At 44.4% G+C, this 27,561-nt stretch overlaps 1 protein-coding gene and 1 long non-coding RNA gene across 2 annotated transcripts in view; one reads left to right on the top strand and one right to left on the bottom strand.

Moving 5' to 3' along the window:
• Positions 1-5,082: 5,082 nt before the first annotated feature.
• Positions 5,083-10,961, bottom strand: LOC144216203 (uncharacterized). Its single transcript, XR_013330608.1, has 3 exons — positions 10,916-10,961; positions 5,830-5,864; positions 5,083-5,107 (listed from the first exon to the last, which is right to left on the bottom strand). It is a non-coding gene; the product is annotated as an uncharacterized LOC144216203 (long non-coding RNA).
• Positions 10,962-12,985: 2,024 nt separating this feature from the next.
• Positions 12,986-27,561, top strand: part of SYNDIG1 (synapse differentiation inducing 1) — a gene marked incomplete at its 3' end in the record, with an annotated part of 73,431 nt that continues 58,855 nt past the window's right edge. The window contains exon 1 of the mRNA XM_077745495.1: positions 12,986-13,058. The remainder of the gene's footprint in view (positions 13,059-27,561) is intronic.

Below are 27,561 nucleotides of genomic sequence, written 5' to 3'. Positions count from 1 at the left end.
GTCATGTGGCGTGACATAGGGTCCCTCTGAAGAGATTGGTTGTGAACATATGAAGCATGACAGCAAAGACATTTCTTTTTTTTTAAGTTTATTCATTTATTTTGAGACAGACAAAAAGAATGTGAGTGGGGGAGGGGCAGAGAGAAAGGAAAAATCCAAAGCAGATTCCACCCTGCCAAGGCACAGCCCCATGTGGGATTTGAACCCATGAAACTGTGAGATAATGACCTGAGCCGAAACCAAGAGTTGGATGCTCAACTGACTGAGCCACTCAGTCACCCCAACAAAGACATTTCTGAGTGTCTCTGAAGGATGCATGTTTGAAGTGAATAGAAGTACATGTAGACAAGGCAACGACAAAGCCAGGAAGAGAAGACTTTCCACACCCACCCTGGGCCCTGAGTGAGGAGAAGGGAAGCACTTTCATCCTTCTAAGCATGGGCCTGGCATCAGAATGCTTCAGGTCACAACCCTTGCCAGCTGAGTGATCTCAGGACATTACTTAACCTCTGTGGACCTCAGCCCCCTCCCTCGTGTGAGCAATGGCAGCGCTGGGGTCCTTGCCTCATTGGGCTGCTGCCAGGGGCTGTCAGTGGGTACAGACACAGAGCTGGAAACAAATCACAAAATAACTAGGAGGGCTCTTTAAATGTGAATGCATGTTCATGCCTGATGGAAAGGTGGCGTTTGCTGCCTAAAAGACTCATCTGTTAGAGCAGGATTTATTTTGATTCAACACAGTATCATCAGGGGACACCAAGCACCCAGAATATCTGGTTCATACCCTATTTATATTTCTTCCAGCTATTGACATAGCACCTTCCATCACATCAGTGCTGTGTGGAAATGTAAGTTCATTCAGCCTCTCGGTGTCCTTGGATGTGAGCTAAAATCTGTAAATTAACATCTCCATTTTGCAGATACAGAAACTGAGAAACAAATCAAGTTGCCACTTCCTGAATGTGGAGCAAAAGCAGGCTCTGCTGCTGGTTTCCTTCCTTGAATCTCCAATTTCCACTCTGTGAGCCATGCCTGCCAGGCACTTCATTCCTTAGCCTGCTTTGATTTTTTTTCTTTCTTCATATTTTTGTAAAAATGAATGGATGTTTCTGTGAAAGGAGTGACAAATGATCAGGGAAGAGAGGTATGGAAATCTCAGAACTCAGGTGGAGCTCTGGCATACAGAATCTGACACTGTGCCCTGATTTATATCCCGAGCACTGCCCGGTGAGCAGTAAACAAATGGCATAGAGCAAGTCAGGCACATTATCACCGATCCAACCAGCTCACTGGGTGCAAGTGTAGGCATCAACTATGGGGAATTTTCAGTTTTAAGCACAGGTGAATAGGTATAAGCATAGGCTACCTCTGGACTACCCCTGAGGGTGGAGGAAAACCCATGGTCTGGAGGCCTGGATGCAATAACAACTCTGCCTCTTTCCAAATGGGACCTTTGGCACCCCCAGCTCTGGGTCCTATGGGCCACAGGGAAGTCTGAGTGCTGTCTCCTCCCATGCTCACACAGACTGTATAATGACTGGTTGGCCAAGGCAGGACAGCTGGAGTCCAGGATGAGAACTGGGACTGGGAGAAGCTGAGGTCTGAAACAGGAAAAAAAGTATTAAGTCCGAAGGCTTCCCAAGGAGGAGAATGGAAGTAAATAACTAGATCAGTAGCTAGGGAAGTAAAAACCAAGGGGAATCATGGGCAAAAGCAGGTTTTAGAGTGTGGTTCAGAGCAAAGCCCCTCACACAGCAGGGCAACACCCAGTAGTTGGGTGTTCCCTGCAAACAGGGTCAATGGTACCAGTGAAAGGGGCCACCCCTGAAGAACAGAGACAACAGGTGTGAATGGCCTCTGCTAAGTGCTGATGGACAGGGAGACTCTGGGTGCCTCGGAGAAGGCAGAGACTCCCCTGTCACCTCCCAGCCATTTTCAGAAACTGCAGATGTTCTCAACCTCACATTGTGGGCTCTTGTACTGGTCTTACATCCTCAGATTCACTCACTCTTCACAACAACACGGAGTACAGGAAGGGAAAGAACTAACTCATACAAGGCCGCTCTGCAGCAGGCAGAAGTAGGAGATCGCTTGGCCCAGCCCCACTCCTGGCTACCAGATGGCTCTTCAGGCCCCTCCTGCTCCCTTCGGGGAGGACATGGTCAGGCTGTGAGGGGATCCCCATCAGATCCTGCCTTTTAAGTTACAGCGTAAGTTATCATTGACATTTGCATCTGAAGACATTGGTGACTCTCCTGTTACTATTTTGGTTTTGGCTAGCAGCTATTTCTGTGATAGTGAGAACTCAGGGGTCTACAGACTGGGTCAAGAAAAGATGTGAACATCCTTTGTTTCTCAGGCAAACAAGCATTGTCAGCCTTGGTCTTTAAACTTTCCATCCACTCAGCTGGGAGGTTTAGCCTATTGTGCCTTTGAGGGTGAGGGGTAGCAGACATCAAGGCCACCTTAAAGATCCTGACTTTTCCTTTCCTTTTCTTCTTGAACTTGTCAGAAGGGAAGTAGGGGGCAGTGAGGTGATCTGGGGAGGCTGGAGCGACAGAGCACCCGAGCAGAAATAATCAGATAAGATTCTGGAGGGAGACAGAGATTAGAACGCCCTGTTTAAGCACAAATTACTGCTAGTTCTAGAAGGAGTGGGGAAGACTGCCAGCCTGTCAGCTGCTTTCTGTCCGCATGATGCCACCCTGGCCTCTGGCTACCCCATATCATCCTGTGGTTTCTATGCCATGAGACTATTGCTGATGCCAGCCGGCAGCCTCTGCCCTGCATGGCCCCTCCATCCGCACATTGTCCTAAGAGCAGGCCCAGAGGAGAGCAAGCTTACAGGTAGGACTTCCAACAAGCTCCTTGGCATCTTCCAGAATTTGCCTCTGTCTTGATTATTAGGGAACAGTTGATTTGCAGGAAAAAGACGTTTCTATTGAAAAGTGTTTTCAGTGTCTTTAGTGAAGCAATAAAATGTATTTTTCTACCTGTTGACATTTTTGGTGCCTAGACAGGATTTCTTGACAAGACAAAATACATTATCCTGGATACAGCCAGTCTGTGTGGGTGAGTGGGAGAGGGCGGGCCTGATTCCAGCAGGCCCTGCTGACTATTCCAGTGTCTCCAGCCATGAACTGCCTGTTGCTTGCTTAACAGGAGACCAGTTGTCCCTGCTGAAAGCCTGCAGCAATGAAAACTTTGACAAAAAATTGTTAAAATTATTACAGTTTTAAATTATCAAATATATTTGTGTTGGAAAGAAAAAGCCACATAATATATATAACTTCCAGGAAAATAAGTAATATTGTTTGCAGCTAGAATGTCCCACAGTTTTCAAATGGCATGCACTCAGCTCTAATACTTTGTAGGTTTTACCATAAACATGGTTCAGGAAAGCTGTTGCTGGGAATATGCAGATACACAGCTCAGAAAGTCCAGATTATCCTCCTCCCCACTGTGCCCCCTTCATACGTGTACATGCACACACATATCTACACATACATGCACATACATGTGCATACCCACACATGCAATCCTTACCTGCAAAGAGTTTCCAGTCCAGTAAGTATCATAAAGTAAGGAGAAAAAAAGAACAGTGCTCCAGGAAGGAAGTGGTCCAGCCAACAGAGACATAAGGAGGGAAATCCCCTACTTGAAAGAAGGTCATGACCCAATTTTATTGTCTGGAAGTGGGGATGTTGGAGAGGAGCCTGCAGCCAGTGGTGATGCAGTTGAGGGGGCAGGTGGAAATGCATGCCTGACAAAGAAAGCAAAAATAGTAGTGAGAATCCCAGGTATTGCCTTGAACAAGGGAGTCATGCTATTTGCCTTCAGATGTTTTAGTAAGAGATACACATTGCAAGAAGTAAGAGAAAATCAGGGTGGTTAATGATACGTGATTATTTTAAAGCCATCTGAAGAATCTTCAAAACTGACTCTCTTCTTTGCTGGCTGTGGAAGATCTATTCGTGGCTTACGTATACAAATCTGATTCTGTCACTCTTCTAGTCAAAGCTCGCTGTGGCCCCTAGATGAGGTCCAACCTCTTTAAACATGGTGTTAGGTCTTTAGTGATCAGTCCATTGCCTCCCTCCCCAGCCTGACCTCCTGACTTCACACAGCTTACAAAGTGTTCCATGCTTCTTCTGACCTAAAAACTTATAAAAGCAATTCAGTCCCTGGAGGAGCTCTTCCCCAGCCCCAATGTGTGCAAGCACCCATGCAGAGGCCCTTAATTTCTGCTCCATACTCAGCTCAACTGTCTTGATGATTCTCAGCCTCCCCAGGTTGTCTTCGCTTCCTGTTCCACGGGGTCCCTGTGTTACCCCATCAGAGCAACCATGGATCTGCAGAGCCATTGTCTATTTACTTGTCCTTATGAAGAGGACACACCTGTCTCTCCTATCATGGCTTCCACCATCACTGCTCATACCTGCCCAGCAGTAGACACCAGCAAACATTACTGAACCAATGACAAATACACAGTCTAGGAAAGATTTATCTGATTACTTGGCTGCCCAAAGCAGTCTACTATACTAGATACTGCTGCTTCCCATTATTTGTTAAATCATTTTATTTTGTTATTCTTTCCATGTCTGTGGGGATATAATTTAAGTACATTTGGCAAGCTGTACCTTAGCTGACAAAATCTGTTTTGGGGTATATTTTGGATTGACAGGTGGTCCTTAGACCAAGGGAGCTCTTTGCTTCGTGCCACCAGCCAGAGTTTATTTGTCCTGCACTTCCAAGTTGTATAGATTGTGTGACCATGCTCAATCTCTGCTGTGGGAGGAGATCCTCATGGCAACCTGGTCCCCTGATATCAAGGAAACAACATTTTAGTGACCCTGGGAAGGGCTGGTGGCTAGGACAGCTGTGGCACTGCCAAGCCCTGCTTCTCTGTGACCCTGCCCATGTGCAGGACAATGTCCCAGTGTATACACCTAGAGTGCAGAGGAGAACACCATGCAGTTTGGTTTTGGCATTTGCCTAGTAAAGTTCTTTGTTTAGGAGGTATTCTTTTCTTGAAATATGAGTGATAAACTGAGAATCACAAAAGTGAAATTGCTTACCTTTGTACTTTTTCCTCCACTTCCACATCCTGTAAAATTACAGAAGTGCTTATTTTTACAATAGAACTCTTTCTTTTTTGCAGAAAAAAGAGCACATGCAGCAAAAAATATATTTTCTTGTGCCAAAAACAAGTTCTTAGGCCTTTTAGAGAGTGCCAGAAATCATGCTAATAATTAATGACATGTTTAAATGCTTAGTTCTGCACCAGCAATGCTTTCAATGATCCCAACCTCTTAGTTTGTCATTATGTTAGAGCTGCATTAGTACATGTAGTTCTTTTGTACAGGAAGGAAAACATGTTCTCCTTCCATTTCAGTGAAGGTACATTGCCCTGTCCACTTCAGCACGTAGATTGAAGTGGACAACTGAATCTATTTTTTGAAGCTAGTGTTCTGAGCATATACTGGAAATTCTGGCCTCACAGTTGATCATGATAGCAAGATTTTGTAAAGCTAACCTTTTTTCTAATTTCTCTTCTCTTTAGCAGTCTTGGAAACAGCCATATTTTCCAATGTTTGATAAATACATTTTCTCAAAGATACAGATAATTCTGATACTGCACTCTGTCATAATAATAGGTTTATATTATGGATCATTAACTAGATCATAGAAATTAGTAAGTAGATAAAATTCAAATAGGAGTTGTCTGCCAAGACAGGACAGAGTGGTGTCAGAGGATGAGCATCAGCTACATCAGGGACACAGAGAGCAAGAGCTGTAGACTCTGGTGTGAACAGGCTGGGTTGTTACCTGACATCCATATGCCCAAGAGAGTGTGTGACAGTCTAGGAAGAAAAAATGAATTGTCAAAGTCAGTAGAAGGAATAAATTCAGGGTGGGAAACAAGCAGATAACAGTGGAAATGATCCACAATATTTGCATTGAGCACAGAAGGGGCATTAATCTTGACCTCTTTACTGATTGATCTCTGGCTGCATGGTGTGTATAGCCTGTTTTCTGGGAAAGGAACAAGACCTATATCAACTGGATAGCAAGCATAACCAAAGCTATCTCTGTGGTTATCTGTTGTCACCCATAAAATTGAGCAGCTTGTGGCCGAGTCACAAGAAAGAGCAATTTGATACCTAACATCTTGAAGTAAAAGGCACATCCTTAAAGTACATGGGAATGACATAAGAATTTCACACACTAAATCATGCAGCAAAATTTTCCAGGATCCTACTTAGTCACTTCTCTTGTGCCAGAGGAAGCTTATTTGACACACAGACCCTGCCCAGAAATGTGTGGGGCTAATGCTTCCTGGCCCATGGAGAATTGAGGCTTCTGGACACACACGACCTCTTCATCCCTCTCCTGGGTGATTCTGAGAAGTACTTTTGTCCCAGGGGGGAAAGAGCTGGCTGTTACCTACTGTGACCACCTCAAGAGTTCCTCCTTGGGGATGCNCATGGAGGAAGGCACTTGTGGGGATGAGCACTGGGTGTTATATGGAAACCAACTTGACAATAAACTGTTTGTAAACAACAACAACAACAACAATAACCTTGGACTTGCTCCCCCTTCTTCCCCTTGGACCATGCAGGTGGTCTTTCACTTCTTGTCCCTGGGAGCAGTTCCCCAATAAACTGCCTGATTGCACCATTGAGCTCTGGTTTCAGAAAAGGAGACCCAGGCCAGGGTACCTTTCTGGACATTGCAGCATCTCTGCTTTATTGAAGTGTGACAGTTTTTCTAATTCAGGTGTGTGAAATCATGAGCTTCACTGAGGAAAACTATGCCAACAGTGGAGGGTCATAAGGACACCAAGAGAAGAGATAGCAAAACCTGCTATTTTGGTTTCAGTGGGTCTTGAGGGAAAAAGAGAGAACTCTGGACATTCTCGCCAGCACAACTCACCACGCCCAAAACAACTCAGCTCTCCCTTGGCATCTCCAGTCCTATACTCTGGACTAAAGCTTCAAGGCAAATGTTGTTTTACCCATTTTGTAGATGGAGAAACTGACATTTCAAGAGGTTGAGGAACTGGCTGAATGTCCACTATACCATGGTCCTAGATGTGCTCAGGTGTCTCTCCAGGCTCTTGCTTTATTTTTTTTTATTTTTTAAATGTTTTTATTTATTTCTGAGAGAGAGACAGCATGAGCAGGGTAGGGTCAGAGAGAGAGGGTGACACAGAATCTGAAACCGGCTCCTTGCTCTGAGCTAGCTGTCAGCGCAGAGCCCGACGTGAGGCTGGAACCCATGAACCCTGAGATCATGACCTGAGCCAGGTCGGATGCTCAACCGACTAAGCCACCAAGGCGCCCCTCCAGGCTCTTGCTTTAAAGGCCTGAGACCGAGTGGAGCAGGAAACTCATATTATCATGCTCTTACAGAAGAAATTAAGGCTGTCCCAAGAATTAACATAACATTGAAATAAGTAGGTATGAGTCATTAGCAGCAAGGTCCACAGAAGCTGGAGAGTGGGCAGATGGAATCAGCTAAAGGGATCTGGAGGAAACTGAAGGAATACAATCATGTTGGCCACACCCAGTTTTGGCCCCCTTGAAACAAGAAGAAACTTGGATGAGAGAGAGAGCATCAATCACCCCTCTTATGTAGCATTCTGGAGGACTTCTAGGCACCAGCATAGATTTTGTGCCAAAAATTTGCCATTCCCCTCAACTACCTTAGAAAAAAAAGTACCCAGCAACCTTGTTTTCCCAACTATCTTTAAGAATAATAACCAGCCAACTCTGGTCAGGAAAACTGCTGAGTGCACTGAACACATTCATGCCTCATACGATGTCAGGTAGCAGATGTTATAAGTATGCTCATTTTAGATATACAGGAATGCAGCCTCTGGATTGCATGTAAGTGAGGACAGAGTGATAGAAAGTAGCAGATGCTTACCTGGAGCCCAGGTAAATGTCTGAGCACCTAACCTTGATGATAAGCATTCCTTTGACTCCTGACAGACACCCTCTATTAATGTTGTCTATTGGGGAAGTAGAAGACAGGCTGGATCTGCACCTCACTCTTCCTCTCACTAGCCATGTGATGACAGGTGAACTATTCAGCCCCCAATACTCAGCCTCTTCAGGTCCTGGGATCATTCCTACCAGCACCATTGAGCTCAGATCAGAATTCAGTGAGCTGATGTATATAAAGAACCTATTTCATCTCTAGGTGCAGTAGATAGCAAAAATGGCCCCCAATTCCTCCCATGCTTCATCACATGCCTATTTTTAATCTAACTTTATGGCTCCACCTATAAAAGTTGAAAGCTATTTCCCCATCTCCTATATCTGAGCTGTGCCACTTGACCTGCTTTGGTCAATGAGACATTAGCTAATGTGAAGTCAACTTGAAATCTGTGTACATTGAAGCCTGTTGCCATTGAGTGCCCTGCTGCCACCACTTTGTAAGGAGTATTGGGCCAGCTTTCTGGAGGGCAGACTTATGGCCCTGTCGGCCCATCACCAAGTCCACAACCAACCAAACCCCAGACAGGTGAGTAAGACTTTTGGCTGCCAGCTGACCACAGATGCCTGAGTGAGCCGAGGCAACACCATGTGAAAAAGAGGCAATCCATCCCAATGAATTGAGCCCTCATTGTCAATGCTCAAAATTGTGAGCAAGTAAGTAGTTGTCATTTTAAGCCACTGAGTTTGGGGGAAGTTTGTTATGCAGCAGTAGATAAGGGATATTCTGGCACGATAGAGGTTGCTTATAACACATCAACTTCCTCTTTTCTTTGTTTGTTTCTAAGTGATGTAATGAATGCAGAGGCAAGACTGCTAATTTGGAAATCAATAACCTAGACATGGGTTGACCGCCCCCTCTATGCAGCCCTTCTGGAGCTGTCTCCTTATGGGGAGAATCAGAGAATAGACCTAGGTGGTCACCAAGAATTCCTCCAGCTACAATGTTCTGACATTCTACTGAACCTTTTTTATTTTTCCTGTTCCAAACTCTCATGTCAACAAGGCCCCAGAAATTATCCTAGGTTTTGGTTCTTTCTCCCTTTACTTCTGATTACAATTCATGTTTCTTTCTTAGAACCTTGCCCATCATGTCTACGTTGAATATCTGAATGCTTATCTTCCCATCTTTCTAAGTCAGAAACTTTCTACTGTCATAAGACATTGCAGCTTTTCAATTCCCAAATGTTATCAACTTAAGAAAAACATCTTAGTAATAGATTTTGAAAGGAAAAAAACCTGTATTATATTAATTAGATTGCTTTAAAATTGCATATATCAATCATCATCTTTAAAACTATAATCAACATTTCAGGCAGAGCATTTTACACATTTGATCTTACAATGGTTTCTGAATGAGCACTGTTGACCTCCAGACACCATGCACAGCACTACAGCCCCTGGGCTAAAGGCTTTAAGTTCAAGACATTTTAAGAAATATTTCTTATTTGAAAAACTCAAATCTGTATTTCCTCTCATCAAGTCCACCTATCTCGAGGGAGGTAGCAGCTTCTCTGCAAAGTTGCTGAGAAGCCTGACAGCTGGCTCAGTGCTTTAGTGACAGCTCTTCACAACACATGAATTGGGCCCACCAACCTCTCCCAGCTCTGAAAGTTCTAGAGTCTCTTCTAACAGCTAAGCATCATTGAGAAGGGTTCCCATTTTCTAGGAAATTTGGCAATTTCTACTGTGTCCTACTGCCTCTCATTCTCTTTCTCATTTCAATGTTACATCATGGTGTATTTGTTATGATCACACTCCAATCAACCAATAGGGAGCCACACTTCAGACAAACTGCCCTATGTGTGCAGCTACCATTCTAGATCAGCTGAGGTGCACACCAGGAGCCCTGGATCCCTCTCTGAGCTGCCACATTTGCTGTAAGCAGCTGACATTCCTCTCTTCAAGTTTGAGATGCCTGGTTCTGGCAAGATTCTTTTCCAGTGAAGTGTAAGGTCCATTAAGATTTTGGAAACACTCAGCATTCAAGAGTCTCTCATGGTTTGCCTCTCTCCCTCTCCCCCACTATTTCCCCCCTTCTTCTCCCCCATGGTCCTCCATTAAGTTCCTCCTAATCCTCCTATACATGCAAACATATGGTATTTGTCCTTCTCTGCCTGACTTATTTCGCTCAGCATAACTTTTGAATGCTGAGAACAAACTGAGGACTGATGGGTGTGTGTGTTGGGGGGGGAGATAGGCATGGAGGGCACNTAGGGGTTAGTATCAAGAAAAGAATACATCCGGGGATCTCAAAGATCTGTGAGCAGCATGGGAGAATAAGAAGAGGCAGGGAGCAGGAGGAGCAAGAGGAGAAGAAATAAAACTCACCACATTGTGAATTGTTCCTTTTTCTTTCAAATCACCCTCTTTTTTCAGAGACATCTGTTTTTTTTTTTTTTTTTTGATCCTGCAATCTAATGTGGTTTTTTTCAACAACTATCAATCACTAAGTATTTGGTCATTACTGTGAATACAGTAACCTATGGGAGTCCACTCATATAACTGCCAGAGAGAAGTTACATATTTATTCCACAACAAAAAGAAATGTGAATATTTAAATATTACATTAAATGAGGCACATTATGAAAACCAACTCTTAGAAAATTTTAGCAAATGCAAACACACAACCCTTACACTCCCATCAATGTATCCATGCTCAATCCATCAACCAGATGAGCCAGAGTATACAGTTCCAAAGCATCAACCTGAAAAGTTTCAAAGCACCTACTACATGAAGACAGTCCATAACACTCAATACAAAGGTATTTTCTTCCTTCAACTTCTGCAACCCTCATTTTTGGAAGGAACACTCCACAGACAAGCAGTGACCAGTGATCAAGTTTCATACTGCAAAGGAGGATGCCTGCCTGCTCTATTAGTAAAAACCCAATTTAAAATTGAAACATTACCTAGAGTCAGAAGCGGGTCACAAACGCAATCCTGGCTGGTGTTCTCTTGGCAAAACAAAACTGTCCTCCAAAGCCCAACCCAAAGCCCAGATAAGCAAAAGTGCACTGGCTGAAAGGCAGGAAACTAAATCCCAGGCTACTTCTGCATATTCTGTAGCTATAGAAATCTTAGTTAACTTTTGTAAAGAAAAACCTCAGCTTCCTCATCTGATAAATGCGAATAATGATCCTCCACCTCAAATGAGTCTAACAGCATCTTCTCAGCCTAGTGGTTCAGATGAGAGAATTTTCTGTTTAGGAAAAGACTCCAGTAACAACTAGCAATTTTACTAAGGTAAGAGGAGTGGGGGGAGGGGCATTTTCCTCCCATTTGAGAAGTTCTAGATGAGAGAGCTGTTCAATGCCCTTTTCTGAGTATTCCAGACCACAGACTTGCAGCAATGGGGATCTAGAGGAAGAAGCCCCAGTTGTGCTTTGCCATGCTGCAGAGTTGCAGATGGAGTCCAATTCAGGTTGATAAGGGCAAACCACAGATGCCTCTGGTTCTGCTGACCTGCTTGCTCCTCCACCCATGTGCCTTTTTACAGCCCCACTCTGACTTTAGCATTTTCTTTGGGCGACTGCTGCTCCACAGGTGCCAAACTCCCCAAAAAGAGAAGACAGGGAGGGACCTATGGTTCTGGCACCACCTCCAATGCCTGCTCTTTGCAAAGTCTAACAGAGGCACCCTACCAGTGGAAGTAGTGCTTTGGGGGGGATGGGAGGGGGGCAAAGTGTTGGTTACCAGGGCAGGAGGGAGGGCTCTGCACCAAGGAGGGTTTTATGGGGGCATAACCAGCCTTGACTATCAGGGTCTGGGCTGGCAAGGCAGGAGCCTGAGGCAGGTCTGCACCTGGGGTAGAAATGGACTCACAGATTGTTTCCCTAAATCACTTTTGTCCCCTTTTCTGACACACCTTTCTTTCCTAGCTCTTTCTCTAGGGAATTCACACAGAAAACACTATTCCCCCTTCCGCCAACGTTTGAAATGCATGCTATCTTGGGAGGTGGCCTTACCTTGACTCTGCTGCCCTGTACTCGCTCTCCTCACAACAGTTATGCCCTCCACCCACCCACCCCACAACCCTAGTTTCCTTTTAATTCCAACAGCCAAGAGGCCGCCCGGTGAGAAAAACAGATCGGTTAGGGGGTGGGCAAGGGGTCTGAGAGTCTGAACCCACACCTGGATAGCTGGGTGGTCAGGACATGAATAGATGCCAGACCTTTAAAGCGGGTCCTATGAACCTCAAAACCGAACAAGAGCCTGGGGAGGCCTTTAGGACCAAGGGGAACCATCTCTTCTCAGAGCCAGGCTGCAAATCCCTGTCCACTGAGTACCCAGCGGCTACCCTCCTCCCCCAGTCTCTGTCGCCTTCACATTCCCAGAGAGCGGCCCCAGGCCACCCGCCGGACGTGATCACCCGAGGCGGCCCGATCCGCCTGGGGCAAAGTTGGAGGCCGCCTTCGCACGGGGCCATTCCCTTCTCCTCGCTGCCATCCTCCCTCGGAGCCCGTGGCCACCTCCTCCAGCACGCGTGTCGCCAGGCTTGGCGATCCGAGCGGCGCGTCCCGGGACGCCCCTCGCCCAACCAGCCGGCCAGGCGTGCGCCAGGGGAGTCTCCCCGCACCCTTTCCTTTCCTGGGGGCTGGAGGGCCGGGCTCCGCCCCATCGCTGCCGCGAGCGAGCACCCTGCCGCCCCGGGCTGCAGCCGCTGACCCTAGCCCAGAGCTCCAGCACGCTCGGGGCAGTCGGGGGTGCGGGGGGTGAGTGCGGGGCGGGGAGCGGAGCGGAGGGGAGGGGAGGGGAGGAGAAGGGAGGGGAGAGGAGGGCAGAGGAGGAGAGAGCTGGGGAGCTGAGGAGCAGNGGAGGCGCGGGGTCGCCAGCAGCGAGGGTAGAGCGGAGCAGGCGAGGAAGATGCGGAGGAAGGGGAAGGGTGCTGTGAGCCCTGGCTGCAGCTTGGCGCCTCGCCACCCCAGGCACCCCGGCGACGCGGAGGGACTGTTGTGCAAAGTCGGTGGGAGCTAGTGAGACCTAGACCTGAGAGCGCATTGGAGCGGGACTGCCCAAGGCCGTGACGGTGCGCGGCTGGCATTGGCTCTGCAGGTTCGGGCGACCCCCTGAAGGGACCCAAAGGAGACCAGCTGGGGCTGGTGAGCGGGGCAGCCGTGGAGCTGGGGACCGAGGTCCAACTGAAACCGGGAAGGGTAACCGGCTTAATTGCCTTCGCCAAACGAAGGGAAAAGGGAAGGTGAGGGTGCGAGCGCATTGGGATGGGGACTCCCATTCCGGGACCGGGGCGGAGATGGGGACTCCTGGAGACCTCGTGTCCGCGAGCTGTCCGGTCCCTGGCAGCCGCGACAGCGCGCAGCCTTGGGAGCCGCCAGCCAGGCGCAGAGAGGGGACCGAGTGAGTGGACGCGCTTTGGGGGATCAAGTTCTAGTCTCGGTTTCACTAGGCATGATTTCTGCCTCTTGGTGTGCGCTCTCCGAGCTGCGGAGAAAGGAATGGATTACAGGCAGAGTTGGGCACTTTTCTTAGGGAAGGAGCTTTGATCTCTGTGCGTTTTCTGCAAGACTCCAATAGAGTGGGCTTTTGCGTCCTTGCTTTTGGGAGGCTGCCAGTGGGGTCTCTTGGCTTTTCTGAAAGACTAGAGGAAGGCGTCATCTGGTTGCCTTCATTTCCTTAGTGGGGGGATCCCCTTGAACGCAGAGGCGTGGGCTCCTGGTACCCAGACTTCAGGTTATCGTAGCCTTTCTGCGGCGTCAGATGCGCTGGCGCCGCGGGGCTAGTGGCCCGGACTCGATGTCTACGCCTTCTCTGGCCCTGTCCCGGTGTTCGGTGCAGCAGACACAAGCTGAAGACTTGGCTGTTGTGAGGGATGAAGAGTGGGTGGCTCCGTTTTCTGGTTAGAATCAGGCTCGGGCGGTGGTGCCTGCGCGCTTGTCTGTGTGTCTGTCCGTTTCCCTCCTACTGGCCGGCGTGTTTAGTCAGAGCCCAAAGGGAGAGGCGTGCTGCGCAGACCTGCAGCCTGTGGGGTGAGCAGCCTGGTAACGAACCCCAGAGCGGGCCAACTTTTCCTTGCTGAGGTGTGATTGCCAGGACAGTCTACGTGGTGCTGGGATGTGGTCCTCCTCCGAGAGGGGTCCAACTCAAAAATCCTCACAGCAGCAGAACTGAAGACGTGCCACAGAGGTGGCCCCGCGGCAGCCTGATGTCCCTTCTGGCTAGGACAGGAAGTAGCGGGAGCCAAATTTTGGGATGAATTATTGCATGCTGTGTGCCTGGTGGTTGTGTGAAGTGTCTTTCTGGAGCTCAGACTACAGGTGCCAGGCCTGTGAGAGGGTGTGAGGAAGAGCCCTCCACCTCCTCTCTTCTCTCCCTCTCTCAAACACGCCTGGCACCTTTTGAAGGAGCAAATGGTGGCTGGCCTGGTGCCCTCTCCCATCCTGCCCCAACCTACTGCATAAAAATGAAATCACCATTATCAAGAGGGCCTTGTTGAATAAAGGGGAAAAAGAGGAAAATCTGTGCTTAAGGTTTTTTTTTTTAATCATTGAAAATTTCAATGGTACACCAAAGTTGAGAGAACCCCCAGTGTACCCTTCATATAGTACCACACTCACTGACCCTCTTTCCTGGCCTCTTTTTAACCACCTTGCTTCGGAGTTTTGGAGGCTGTGTTTCATGAAAATTTTTAAAAAACTCATTCCAAGCCCACCTCATCTCTAAATGCAACCCCAGCTACCTCCTGTTGATGATATTTCATTCCATTTCACCTAACACCAGAAATCACTGCTTTAAATGATTCCATTAGAACCTATGCAGTCTTAAAATAGAAATGAAGTTACCTCCATTTCCATTTTGGGGTAGTCAAACTTACTAATGTTCCCTAAGGCATAAAAGGGATTGAAGGGGGAAAGAGAAATCTAGATCCTGAGAAAAAGAGACATTTGAAACCATTGGATTTGACTTATACCAGTTGATGTTCAGGGAATAAACAAGATTCCAGCTGAACCATGAGAGGCAAAATAATTTTTTTTGTTAAAAACTTTAAACTCAATTCATAGATCATAGGCAATTAATTAATTCCACATTTAGCATGACATAAATTAAAAGTGCTACACACTGGACTTGACTCATCTTTCTCATTAACTCTGACCTGTATTTTCTAGGGAGTTGTTTCTATTATAAGAGAATAAAAATGTATTTTCTTATGTAAGTTTTGTATCCAAGACACTAGTCGGTGCTATTCTGGGGTTAGTGAGCACTACTGAATATTTCATCTCTCAATTAGAAAATAAATGTTTGGTTGTAACACCAGTCACATCTGGTACACACTCCGGAGAGATACTGCTTGCTCAGATTTGAGCTCAAGTGTGGTTTCTGTTGGCTGGAGGGGAATGGCATGGTGGTCTTCTAGAGACAATGGGAGGGTGCTCCCCCACATTCCTACATGGCTTCCTCCCACCCTGCCACCTTTGTGCCTTCCCTTTATATAAAACCTGCTCCTAAAAATTGTCAATGTTCTTGGAGGATTCAGTCAGACTTTTGAATACCTTTATGAAGTGCATTACTTAAACGCATCCTTAGTTAACCTCTCATAATATGAATAACCATCCTGTAAGTGAGCAGTTTTAAATAAAATCTTAACTTCCTTTTTTAAAAAATTTTTAGTGATTATTTTTGAGAGAAGGAGACACAGAGAGAGCATGATCAGGAAGGGGCGGAGATAAAGAGAGACACAGAATCTGAAGCAGACTCTAGGCTCTGAGCTAGCTGTCAGCACAGAGCCTGACGCAGAGCTCAAACCCACGAACCATGAGATCATGACCTGAGCCAAAGTCGGACCCTTAACTGACTGAGCTATCCAGGCACCCCAAAACCTTAACTTTCTACGATACCAGCATGGCCCTGAGCCCCTCACTTTGGCCTTTGCAGGGCCCCCACTCACACTAGAGATTCTCATGACCCATATGGACTGATTGCAATACTGTGACCTGTAGCCTCAGCAGACAGACTTCATCTTACCTTACTCTTTGAGTAAGAGGGCAAAGGTGGCAAGGATTTAAGGGTGGGGTGTTCATTTGTCAGCATCAGCAAGGCAGTGGAGCTAAATGAGTGGCTAAACAGCCTGTTCATTCAATGGGAAGTTCTGAGGTTGTTTTGCTGAAACATGCTAATATGAGGAGGTATTGGAGCCATAGCTGTTAACTTGGCATCACCACACTGGAGACATTGTGCCAACATGTCAAAAAGCAAAACGTTGAAGATATGCATATATTAAATATCCCAAACATTGAAGATAGGCAGAACAGGTCCCTGCCTGTTCCACCAAATTGGAATAATGAAGGTAGTAGCAGGTGGTTTTTAACAAATGTGGTTTTCAGCATTCTCTGTGCAAGATACTTAGACATTTCTAGTTATTCCTGAGAGTTCTTAAATGCGTTTTTCAAATTTTAAGGAAGCTTTATGTATTTATTTTGAGAGAGAGATAAAGAGAGAGGGAGGGATAGAGAGAGGGATAGAGAGAATCTAAGCAGGCTCCACACTGTCAGTGCAGAGCCCAATGTGGAGCTCGAACTCAAAAACTGTGAGATCATGACCTGAGCCAAAATCAAGTGCTGAACGCTTAGCTGACTGAGCCACACAGGTGCCCTTCATAAATGTATTTTAAAGAGGGGCTGGGTAACTTTCTCAGTCACTGGGCTATAATCAGCATCCCCATGGTGGTTTTCTTTGACAGCCAGTGTACTGGATTTCAGGTAGATGTACAGGGAGGACAGTGGGGATGATTTGGTATTTTCCTAGGCCTCTTGCTGCTCACCCAACAGGGTTTTCCTGGAGGGCCTCTGAGGAGACTGCCACTTGCTTGTTTGGGTGATTTTAGAGCCTTCACTGAGCTTTTCTGAGCTTCTCCTGTTCCTTTTCATCTGCTTTTTGGGATTTTGAAAACAATGTTTATGGTTGGCAAATTTTTTAAAACAAGGAAGGCGGGATTGAGAACACTTAACTGCACATCTCTTCAGGTGAAGTTGCCATGCCCCTCCCCCATGGCCCTCTGAGCACTCAGAGTGAGCCCAGCCCATGCTCTGTATCTGTACCTGCAGCAAGAGTCAAAGTGAGGACATTGTGTGTTTTTCCTTGCAAGCCTGTGTTCTCATGTAGGAATGTGTTTGAGTGACATAGACGTTCATGTCAGGGAGTTGAGAGGGAATGTACAGGAAAGGCTTGTGAGCAGAAATATATCCTCAACACAACTCAATTTAGACTCGTATCACATTTAAGAAATTACATGCTTCATGTTCTCTAGGAGAAAACATTTTGAAGCAGAATATCAACAAGCTACAAAATACCAAAGCACCTGGTGATTTAAGTTACAAACTTTACTTAGATCAAAAATTCATGTCATCTTAAATCATCTTATGATAAATAACCTATCAAGTTGCATTAAATAAAATACTGAACAAATAAGCATTGGGATTCAAGATAACTGTTAGAGAACTAAGAATAACATGACCAGGAAACAATATACATGTGTAGAAAATAATGAAGATAAAAGCTGCTTGTGAACACAGGCTTTAGACCAGCCCAGGGGACAGCTTTGCGTATTTACTTACATGAGAAGGATTTATCTAGGAGTTCAATTAATATCATTCCAGAAAGATGGGGGGTTTTGCTCTTGAGGTTCAAATCAATGTTCAGTCGGTGTGAAACAATTTTTTTCAGTTCTCAATCAATTCTTCTGTTGTTCACAGACATTTGAAACTTAGGTCTTGATAATGCTATAATGTGGTGGCATTTAGAGGGAACAGAGGGATTTACTGATTGCATGGTGATTCTTTCAGAAATGGCCCGCTTAGTTTAAATTCCTATTTTATTTTATTAATGTTTATTTATTTGTTTTGAGAAAGACAGAGAGAAAGAGCAAGCAGGGGAGGGACAGAGAGAAGGGTGAGGATAGAATCTCAAGCAGGCTCTGCACTAATAGGTCATGAATGGCAAGATCATGACCTGAGCCAAAATCAGGAGATAGATGCTTAACTGACTGAGCTACCCAAGTGCCTGTAAATTCCTATTTTAAGAAAAAATATTGCTTTTCGAGCCTTCGATCTCATTGGTTAACTACTTTCAAATGTATCTCCCATCTGTCCCTTCTTTAGTCTTCTTGAATGGGGAATGTCAGTGTTCAGAACAAACCAAACAATCAAACAAACATTTCAGATAGTCAGAACTACAAACATATTCCATTGCCTCAACTTTAAAGATACTTCTGAAAGAGAAAAAATATATTTTACCTCAAATATCCTAAAGCTTCACCTTTGCTTAGGGAAGCAAATGAAAAAAATGTTACATAAACTCACCTTTCTCGCATGTGTACAATATGTATTTTTAACTTATTCTTATGACCTTATCCTCAGACCTTGGTGGCAAAGACTATAAAGCTGATGTAGGTGTTTGAAATAAGAGGGTTTGCTTTTGGGGTCCTAATTAGATTAAGTCCGGGGACAGGATTAGCAACCCCTGTAGTATTGTTGAGGAGTGGCCTCAGGTTCTATGTAGCATTGGAATGGACCCTGAAGATGCCCAACCCGTCTTACCATTAACAGCTACTAATTCTTTTGTTATTTGCAGTGTCTAAAATTGCCTTTAAATACAGCCCTCTCTTATCTGCAGGGGTTGCATTCCAAGACACCCAGTGGATGCCTGAAACAGTGAATAGTACCAAGCCCTCTATATACTACATTTTTTCCTATACATACATTCTGTACATATCTACGGTAAAGTTTAATTTACCAGTTACACACAGGAAGAGATTAACAACAATAGCTAATAGTAAAACAGAACAATTATAAAAACATACCATAATAACAGTTATGTGGATGTGGTCTCTATCTCTCAAAATATCGTACGGAACTGTACTCACCCTTGTGATGTGAGATGATAACATGCCCAGGCGATGAGATGAAGTGAAGTGAATGGCGTAGGCATCATGATGTAGGCTACCATTGACCTTCTCACTGTATGTCAGTAGGAGGGTCATCTACTTCTGGACCTCAGTTGATGGTATGTAAATAAAACTGTAAAAAGTGAAACTGGGATCAGGGGGAACATTTCTAGAGGCAGCATTAATACCTGAAATCTGAGCGTCAGCCCCTTACCCTAAGAATTTCCTGTAGAAGGGACCTTATGTTTACCCATTGGGATAATGGGGCTGTGTCCTGTATGGCAGTCAGAAAAGTTGAGATGCGACAGGTAAACAGTGTGCACCCTCTAAGCGCAGGGTATGGCCTGTGCTAGTAGCTCAGACATGTGTGGATGTATTTTGAGAGCCACTCAGACATTCATAGATGTATTTTAAGAGCCCCAGGTCTCCCATAGCCCCTGTGTGCACATAGACAGTGGGCAGAACCCTGCACAGGTCAGCCCCTTCACTACTGGCCCAGTCCTGAAATGTGTTCCAGTGTCTCTTGCCTGCATGCAATCCTATTTTCACTTTTCTCCCCCAATCTTTTTCCTTTCCCATAATGCTCTTTGGTATAAGCAGTTCCTTCACAAAGCACTGTGAGCTTTTTAATTAATAGGGATACTATTCCACAGCTTTTCTTTCGTACACTAAACCCAGAGACACAGCATATTCATTATCAGTACTGCCACGTAGTACAGTACTCTAAATTCCCTCACAAAGATGGATTTCTGGTAAAAGCCAATTTTAAGTAAAGGAGAATCATCTCTTTTATTATTTCTAAGTTCATTCTCTTCCTTTTATTCTTATATTGATTTATTTTTAAGCCATGGACATAAGGGTCCCACCTTTGCACAACGGCAACCGCTTTGTTGTTCTTTATTCAGAATTAAATCATCAGGATTCTTGTTGGAAATCTCTTGTAACTGCGTCTGGGCTCAGTAAGGGCCATGCAACCTGCAGCAGTGTCCCACTCAGTAACTCAGAATGGGGGGCGGGTGGTCACTGATTTGACGGTCTTAGTCTTTCTGTCATGCCCTGTGACCCTTCGTGTTGGGGTCCTCATGCATAATATTCTTTGGAATAATTGCTAATCTGAATGTTCTTGGTGTAGGTATATTAACTGTGAATAGGAACATTGAATATATTTTGGAACATCAACAATCTACTCTAAAGAATGAGGAAAAATGTGTTTGTTAATTCAAAATGAGCAGAATAATGTAGTTTCTTTTCCTGATAGTAGGCCTTGAGAGCTGATTTGACAAGTACCTTTCCAGGAAAAATATGTACTTCAGACTCTTCAGTCCCAAACATATATTTCCAATCCAGATTCCAGTAATTACTCTGTGTGTTGTTCATTGCAGTCCAACAGAACCACACAGCACATGTCAACTCAGTGAGTGGGCCTAGTGCACGGTGTGACCAGTATGGTGATGCCTTCTCCCTGTTACTGTTTGACCATGTTCCAGCCTCAAACACCCTCTTTCTTTGCCAGACCAGAGATGTTTTCCCATGTTTGAGAACTTCATGACACCACCATTCTATTTTGGAAAGTTCCTGCTTTGGAATGCCACACCTGCCTGGCACCTCCTTCCTCCCTTCCTGTTCACCTTTTGCCTTCCCCTAGTTTGAAGCTCTTTTGTAGGCAAAGACTACCTCCCATTGATGGTCCACTACCTTTATGTCCCATTCAGAGTTCAGCACTGGAACTCCAGTCTTCAGCTGCTCTGTGCACCCAGCACTGTAGTGACCAAACTCACAGATGGTGTGAGCAAAGGAATTCCTGGTGACCCCTTGAGAAGGGATGAGTTAGCTGAGCTATAACCCATGTAGAACTTCCCTACCAGCCCATGTCTTGTGCTCTAGCTATTTTATTTAAATTTTTTAATGTTTTCTTTATTTCTGATAGAGAAAGAGACAGCATGAGCAGGCGAGGGTCAGAGAGAGAGAGAAGGAGACACAGAATCTGAAACAGACTCCAGGCTCTGAGCTAGCTGTCAGCACAGAGCCTGATGCGGGGCTGGAACCCACGAACCATGAGATCATGACCTGAGCAGAAGTCGGACGCCCAACTGACTGAGCCACCCAGGCACCCCTTGCTGTAGCTGTTTTAATATCCGTTGGTACCGTCAAATGTTTCTGGTGACCTTTAGATAGTCAGTTTCCTAGTCCAATTTAGAATTGCAAGCTACATCCAATTTTAGAATCACTTCTAGGGCTGGAGAAGCTTTGCCTGGTGGGAGGGACCCCAGGCCCTCAGGCACCCAGTTGAGCCAGTAGATCCTTCTGGTAACTTCTGAGGGCCTTTCCATACCACAGTCCCTGACTCTAGGCCTAGGTCCCTCAGCCTCAAGCTTCTCTGCTCCTGACAGGCAACCCCAAGCTCAGGATTGATGTCCCTGGGCTTGCCTTGTCAGCTCCCAGGAGAAAGCCATGTGACTTCTCTGAGAATGTCATCCTCAGACCTGGAAGGGGTCTCTCCTTCCAGGTGAGGGTTCAGAGGCCTACGTATTTATGTATGTGTTCTCTCCATGCCAGAGACTGGGGAGTGACAGTGTCAAGGTGAAATGGGCCTACTTTAGGAGCAGAAAAAGCACTCCACGATGACCATGAGTTTCCAGATTGTGTTTGTGGCTGGTGACAAAGGCCTGACCAGGAGGGAGAGTGGAAGACAGTGAGTCTTAATGGGGCACACAGCACCCCACTTCCTCTTGACTACAGTGTGTCTTGTGGACCAGAGGAGGGGTTGGAGGCAGCCATGGGCTCTGAGGCATTAGCACTTCAGTGGAAATTGAGGCTGTCTGGGAGTGAGGAGTGAGTGATGCAGGGGCTCATGGAAGTGGAACCCTGGACCATAACCGGAATGGGGAACAACCTCACTTCTGCATGGCTACAGATATTCCAGATGCCAGGGGCTGGCCCATCTGGACCTACAACACCAGTGAAGTCTTCTAGCCTTCCTGACCTCAGGATTTGGCTCTCAGGGCTGGACATGGACACCATTCCATGAGTGGTGGACATCCATATTCCATCTCTCTCTCAGGGGAGGTGTTGCACCCCACAGAAAGTGGAGCCAGCTTCATTGAAAGGGGAAGCCTCACCCTCTGGTTTCCAGATGAAATGGAGGGGAGTGAATGAATTTGCAGCAGCAGAGTAAGTTCGGGTGTGAAGGGCCAGATTCAGGTTTGCAGAGCTTGTTTGGAGCTTGTCATGAGGATTACCAGGATAACCAATGGATGCCTTCCACTGTTCAGGCTTTCTTGTATTATCTGTGTCTCTCTCCCAAGAAAGAAGAGGAAGGGAAGAGGAGGGAAGGGAGGATTGAAAATTTGAAATGTGTGTATTATGCCATTTCATTTCCTTAGCAACCTCCTGAGATGCCTCCACTTGGTGGGATGAGACCCAGAGGGGTTACTCCACCTGCTCTGTGATCTTTCACTGCTGGTTGTAGGGCCTCTGTGGCATGGACTCACATCTTCAGGGTTTATTTATTTCTGTGTTTGTTGCTAAAGTTCGTATTTTCTCACTCATGATACTCAGTTATTTTGGCATTTCTAGTATATGGTGTATTGTCCTAAGACAATAACATATCCTATACAATAGTTGGACAAACAGAGGCAGACACTTCCATTTTGCAACAAAGCCCAAGGAGGACAAAATGTAATTAGGTCATTTCTCCATCTGTGCTTTGTGATAGTTTCCTTGGAGGACAGTGCCCAGAGCAAGGCAGCAAACCATGACCCATGGTGTGGGGGAAGGGGAAGTTGGGTTAGGCCAGATCAGGAAGTTATGTGCCTAGAAAAGTCCAGAATAAAAATTTCCTGCAGCATATACAGCAGTCAAGGGGGAAAGTCCACTTCCTCTAAAAGCCACAGGCCCCAGACATTTATAGAGAACATAAAAACAAGCTAAATAGGACAGCAGGTTGCTTAGCCAGACCTTGTGGGCACTTGAAGCTTTTCCCAGAAGTTGCAAATGTCCTGTCTCCTTCGACGCTACCCAGAAATTCTGGTCTTCCTGGCATTTGTATTCAGAACTTTATATATTTCAGGAATATATTTTGGTGAGTTGGACTCTATCCGTTCCTTATGTTTTTCTCCTTAAGAATAAGTTGGTGCCTTTCCTAGAGAGTGAAACACAGAGGAACTCCATTGTTTCTTGTGGCACAAATCAAAGGGACTCTGTCTGCACTGTGGTGTCTTGGGAGCACAGTCATGACTGTGCACTTCCCTCTTTTCTGACTCTTCCTTCCCCTCCTTGAGCCTCCTTGATTTCACTGACCAGGCCTTTTCTGGTAGAATGGGCTGAGCCCTGGCAGAAGCCCACTGCTTTTCATACTCCCCATACTCGACCTAACTAAATTGTGATCTCACTTTTGGCTGTAATTTACATGCAGCTGGCTCCCAGATTTCTTTCTCTATCCCTAAACCCTCATAAGTCTCAGACTTGTCAATCCACATGTCCATTATCATCTCCCTTGGGGGCATCAGCCTTAGAAAACCTCCCTTTGCCTTGCCCAGTCCTTCACACTCCCTGCCCATACCCTTCCTCTGGTGACGACACACAGTGACCTAGAGATCCACTCCAGAAAACTGCTCACCTCTTAAGCTCCTACCTCTTCCTTGTCACCAGATTTCTTATCTTCTCAATATTTTTTACCTCTCCCTTGCATATCTTCCACCATTAGTCCCATCTGGACATTCACCTCCTTCCAGGTTCTCTCAGCAGCTTCCTGCAAGGTCTCCTTAACTGCCCCCATGTGCTTCTCACTTCTAGCCTCCAGGACTGTTGGAAAAATGAGCTTTCTAAAATGCACATCTCTCATCTCAAAGCCCTTCATTGGCTTCTCATCTCCAGTGAAATAGGAAGGCTGCCTGGGGAGAATAGCAGGCTGTCTATGACATTCTTCTCTACCCTCCATCTTCTTCCCCAACTCTGTAGGCTCCCAAAACCCTGGGCCACTCCTGCCCCCACCCACATACAACATGCTTTCATGCCTGTCTCCATATTGGTTGTCACCTTCTCCTAATCTTCTTCAAGGCTCAGCTTGACCATACCTGCTGTCCTTCTCTCAAAGTTCAGTGTCCCTGCCTCTGGCTTCCTTGTTACCTGGAACAGGCCCACCCTGTTTTGATGTGGCATTAGCAAAACAACCACAGTAGGAGCTATCTGGAAATGATTTTGGAAAAAATAAGGAAGGGCCATACAAAATAACTGTTGAATTTTACTCATGGAATAAGAGAAGACTTGAATAAGTGGAGAGAAATATAATGCTCCTGGATAATAACACTCAATAGTAACAAGATGACATTATTTTCACCAAGTTAATTTATAAGTTTAATGCCATTTCAATCAGAATTCTGATGTTATAATTGCCTTTTGAACTTGACACAATTATTCAAAACCTCATGAAAGAATAATCAGGCTCTGAGGCTAAGTTTATTTAAATGAAGAGGAATAAAGGAGGGGTCATTCTCCCAGATAATGAAACTGAGCATCAAAAGTATACCCATTATGATGGCTATTATAAAAATTTTTAAAAAGCAAATAATAAGTGTTGGTGAGCTTATGTAGGAATTGGAAGTCTTGTGCACTGCTGGTGGGACTGTAAAATGGTGCAGTTGTAATGGAAAATAGTATGGAGGTTCTTTAAAAAATAAACACAGAATTACAATATGATCCAACAGTCTCATTTCTGAGTATATTTCCTAAAGAATTGAAAGTACAATCTTGAAGAGATATTTGCATAATCGTTTTCATAGCAGTGTTATTCATGAGAACCAAGTGGTAAAGTCCAAGTATGCAGTCCAAATCTCCACTGATGGGTGAACTGATATAAAAGCATGTGGTGTACAATGAAATACCACCTCACATCTTTTGGAATAGCTAAAATTAACAACACAAGAAAAAACAGGTGTTGGCAAAGATGCAGAGAAAGGGGAACCCTCTTGCACTTTTGGCTGAAATGCAAACTGGTGCAGCCACTCTGGAAAACAATATAGAGGTTCTTCAAAAAACTAAAAATATAACTACTCATGATCTAACAATTGCACTATTAGATATTTACCCAAAGGATACAAAAATACAGATTAGAAGAGGTATTTCACCCCACCATTTATAGCAGTATTATCAACAATAGCCAAAGTATGGAGAAGAGAGAACCCAAATGTCCATCAACTGATGAATGGATAAAGAAGATATGGTACACACACACACACACACACACACACACACACACTGGAATATTACTCAGCCATCAGAAACAATGAAATCTTGTCATTTGCAATGACATGGATGGAGCTAGAATGTATTATGCTAAGCATAGAATTTATTATGCTAAGCAAAATAAGTCAATCAGAGAAAGACAAAACCAAATGATTTCACTCATATGTGAAATTTAAGAAACAAAACCGATGAACATATGGGAAGTGGAGCAGAAAGGAGAGAGGGAAACAAACCACAAGATATTCTTAATGATAGAGAGCAAACTGAGGGTTGATGGAGGGAGGAGGGTGGAGGTGGAAGGTGCAGGGATGGGCTAGATGGATGATGGGTATTAAGGAGGACACTTGCTGTGATGAGCACTGTAGTATGTAAATGATAAATCACTGAATTCTACTGAATTTGACTCTTGAAATCAATATTGCACTGTATGTTAACTAAAATTTAAATTTAAAAACATTAGAAAATAAAAGGATATGGTATATACATACAATGGAATATTATTTAGCCTTAAGAAGGAGGAAAATTCTAACACATGCTACAACATGGATGAACTTTGAGGATTTATATGAAGTGAAATAAGCCAGTCATGAAAAGATAAATATTGTATGATTCTGTTTATATGAACTTTCTAGAGGAGTCTAGAATACAAAATATAGAACAATGATTACTAGGAGATGGGGGGACAAGGAAGAGGGAGGATTGTTTAACGGATATGGAGTTCCAGATTTGCAAAATGAAAAGACTCTAGAATCTCCCAAAAAGCAGAACTCCAGGACCACATGACTTCACTGATAATTCTACCAAGCATTTAAAGAAGAATTAATGCCAGTCTTTCCCAAACTCTTCCAAAAAAAAGAAGACAGAGAACACTTCGAAACTCATTGTATAAGGCCAGCACTACCTGATGCCAAAACTAGACAAGGATGCTACAAGAAGAAATTCATGATATTCCTGATGAATTTAGAGGCAAAAATCCTCAACAGAATATTAGCAAACTGACTTCAACAATACATTAAAAGAACCATACACCATGATTGAATGGTATTTATCTCTGGGATGCAAGGATGGTTCATCATCTGCAAATCAATATGATACATTACATTAATAAAATGCAGGAGAAAAAATATATGACTATCTAAATAGATGCAGGAAAATGCAGTTGCATTTGTCAAAATTCAGCATCCATTTGTGATAAAACCTCTCCACAAAATGAGTATAAGTGGAACGTATTTCAACATAATAAAGACCATATATGATGAGTCCACAGCTAACATCATACTCAACAGTAAAAAAGCTGAAAGCTTTTCCTCTAAGATAAAGAACAAGACAGGGATGCCCATTCTCACCACTTTTATTCAATATAGTGGATGTTCTAACAAGAGCAATTAGGCAATAAAAAGAAATAAAAGGCATCTAAAGTGGAAAGAAGTAAAACTGTCACTACTTGCAGGTGACATGATATCATATAGAGAAAACACTAAAGCCTACACACACAGACAGACACAGACACACTCAAACGCACACACACACACAATAGTAAAGTTGTAGGATATAAAAATCTATATACAAAAATCTATTGCTTTTCTTGACTCTAATAACAAACTGTCAGAAATAGAAATTAAGAAAAAAAATTACAATTGAATCAAAAAGGATAAAATACCTATGAATAAATTTAACCAAGGAGGTGAAATACCTGTATACTGAAAACTATAAGACATTGATGATGGAAACTGAAGAAGATACAAATAAGTGGAAAGATACTCTGTGCACATGGATTGAAAGAATTAGTATTGTTAAAATGTCCATACTATACAAAACAATCTAAAGATTCAGTGCACTCCCTATCAAAATTCCACTGGCAGTTTTCACATAGAGAACAAACAATCCTAAAATTTCTATGGAACTACAAAGGCCCTGAATAGCCAGAACAATCTTGAGGAAGAAACAAAGCTGGAAACATCAAGCTTCCTGACTTCAAGCCCTATTACAAAGCCATAATAATTAAAACACTATGATATTGGTACAAAAAGATGCCTAGATCAATGGAACAGAATATAGAGCCCATAAATATTTGGTCCATTAATTATGACAACAGAGCCAAGGATATATAATTGTGAAAGAACTGTCTCTTCTGTAGGTGGTGCTGGGAAAACTAGACCACTGACTTATACCATACAGTGGAAACTCAAAATGGGCAAAAGATGTGAACATAGGATCTGAAGCTATAAAATTTCTATAATAAAATGTAGGTAGTCACCTCCTTGACATTGGTCTTGGCAATGATTTTTGTATTTCACACCAAAAGCACAGTCAACAAAAGCAAATGTTAATAAGTGGAACTATATAAAACTTAAAAGCTTCTTCACAGTAAAGGAAATCATCAACAAAATGAAAAAGAAACCTATAAAATGGGAGAGA

This window comes from Crocuta crocuta, unplaced genomic scaffold, assembly GCF_008692635.1.
Source record: "Crocuta crocuta isolate KB4526 unplaced genomic scaffold, BGI_CrCroc_1.0 scaffold178, whole genome shotgun sequence".
Taxonomy (NCBI): domain Eukaryota; kingdom Metazoa; phylum Chordata; class Mammalia; order Carnivora; family Hyaenidae; genus Crocuta; species Crocuta crocuta.
The sequence above is the reverse complement of the archived record's forward strand: the minus strand, read 5'-3'. Positions and strand labels throughout refer to the sequence as shown.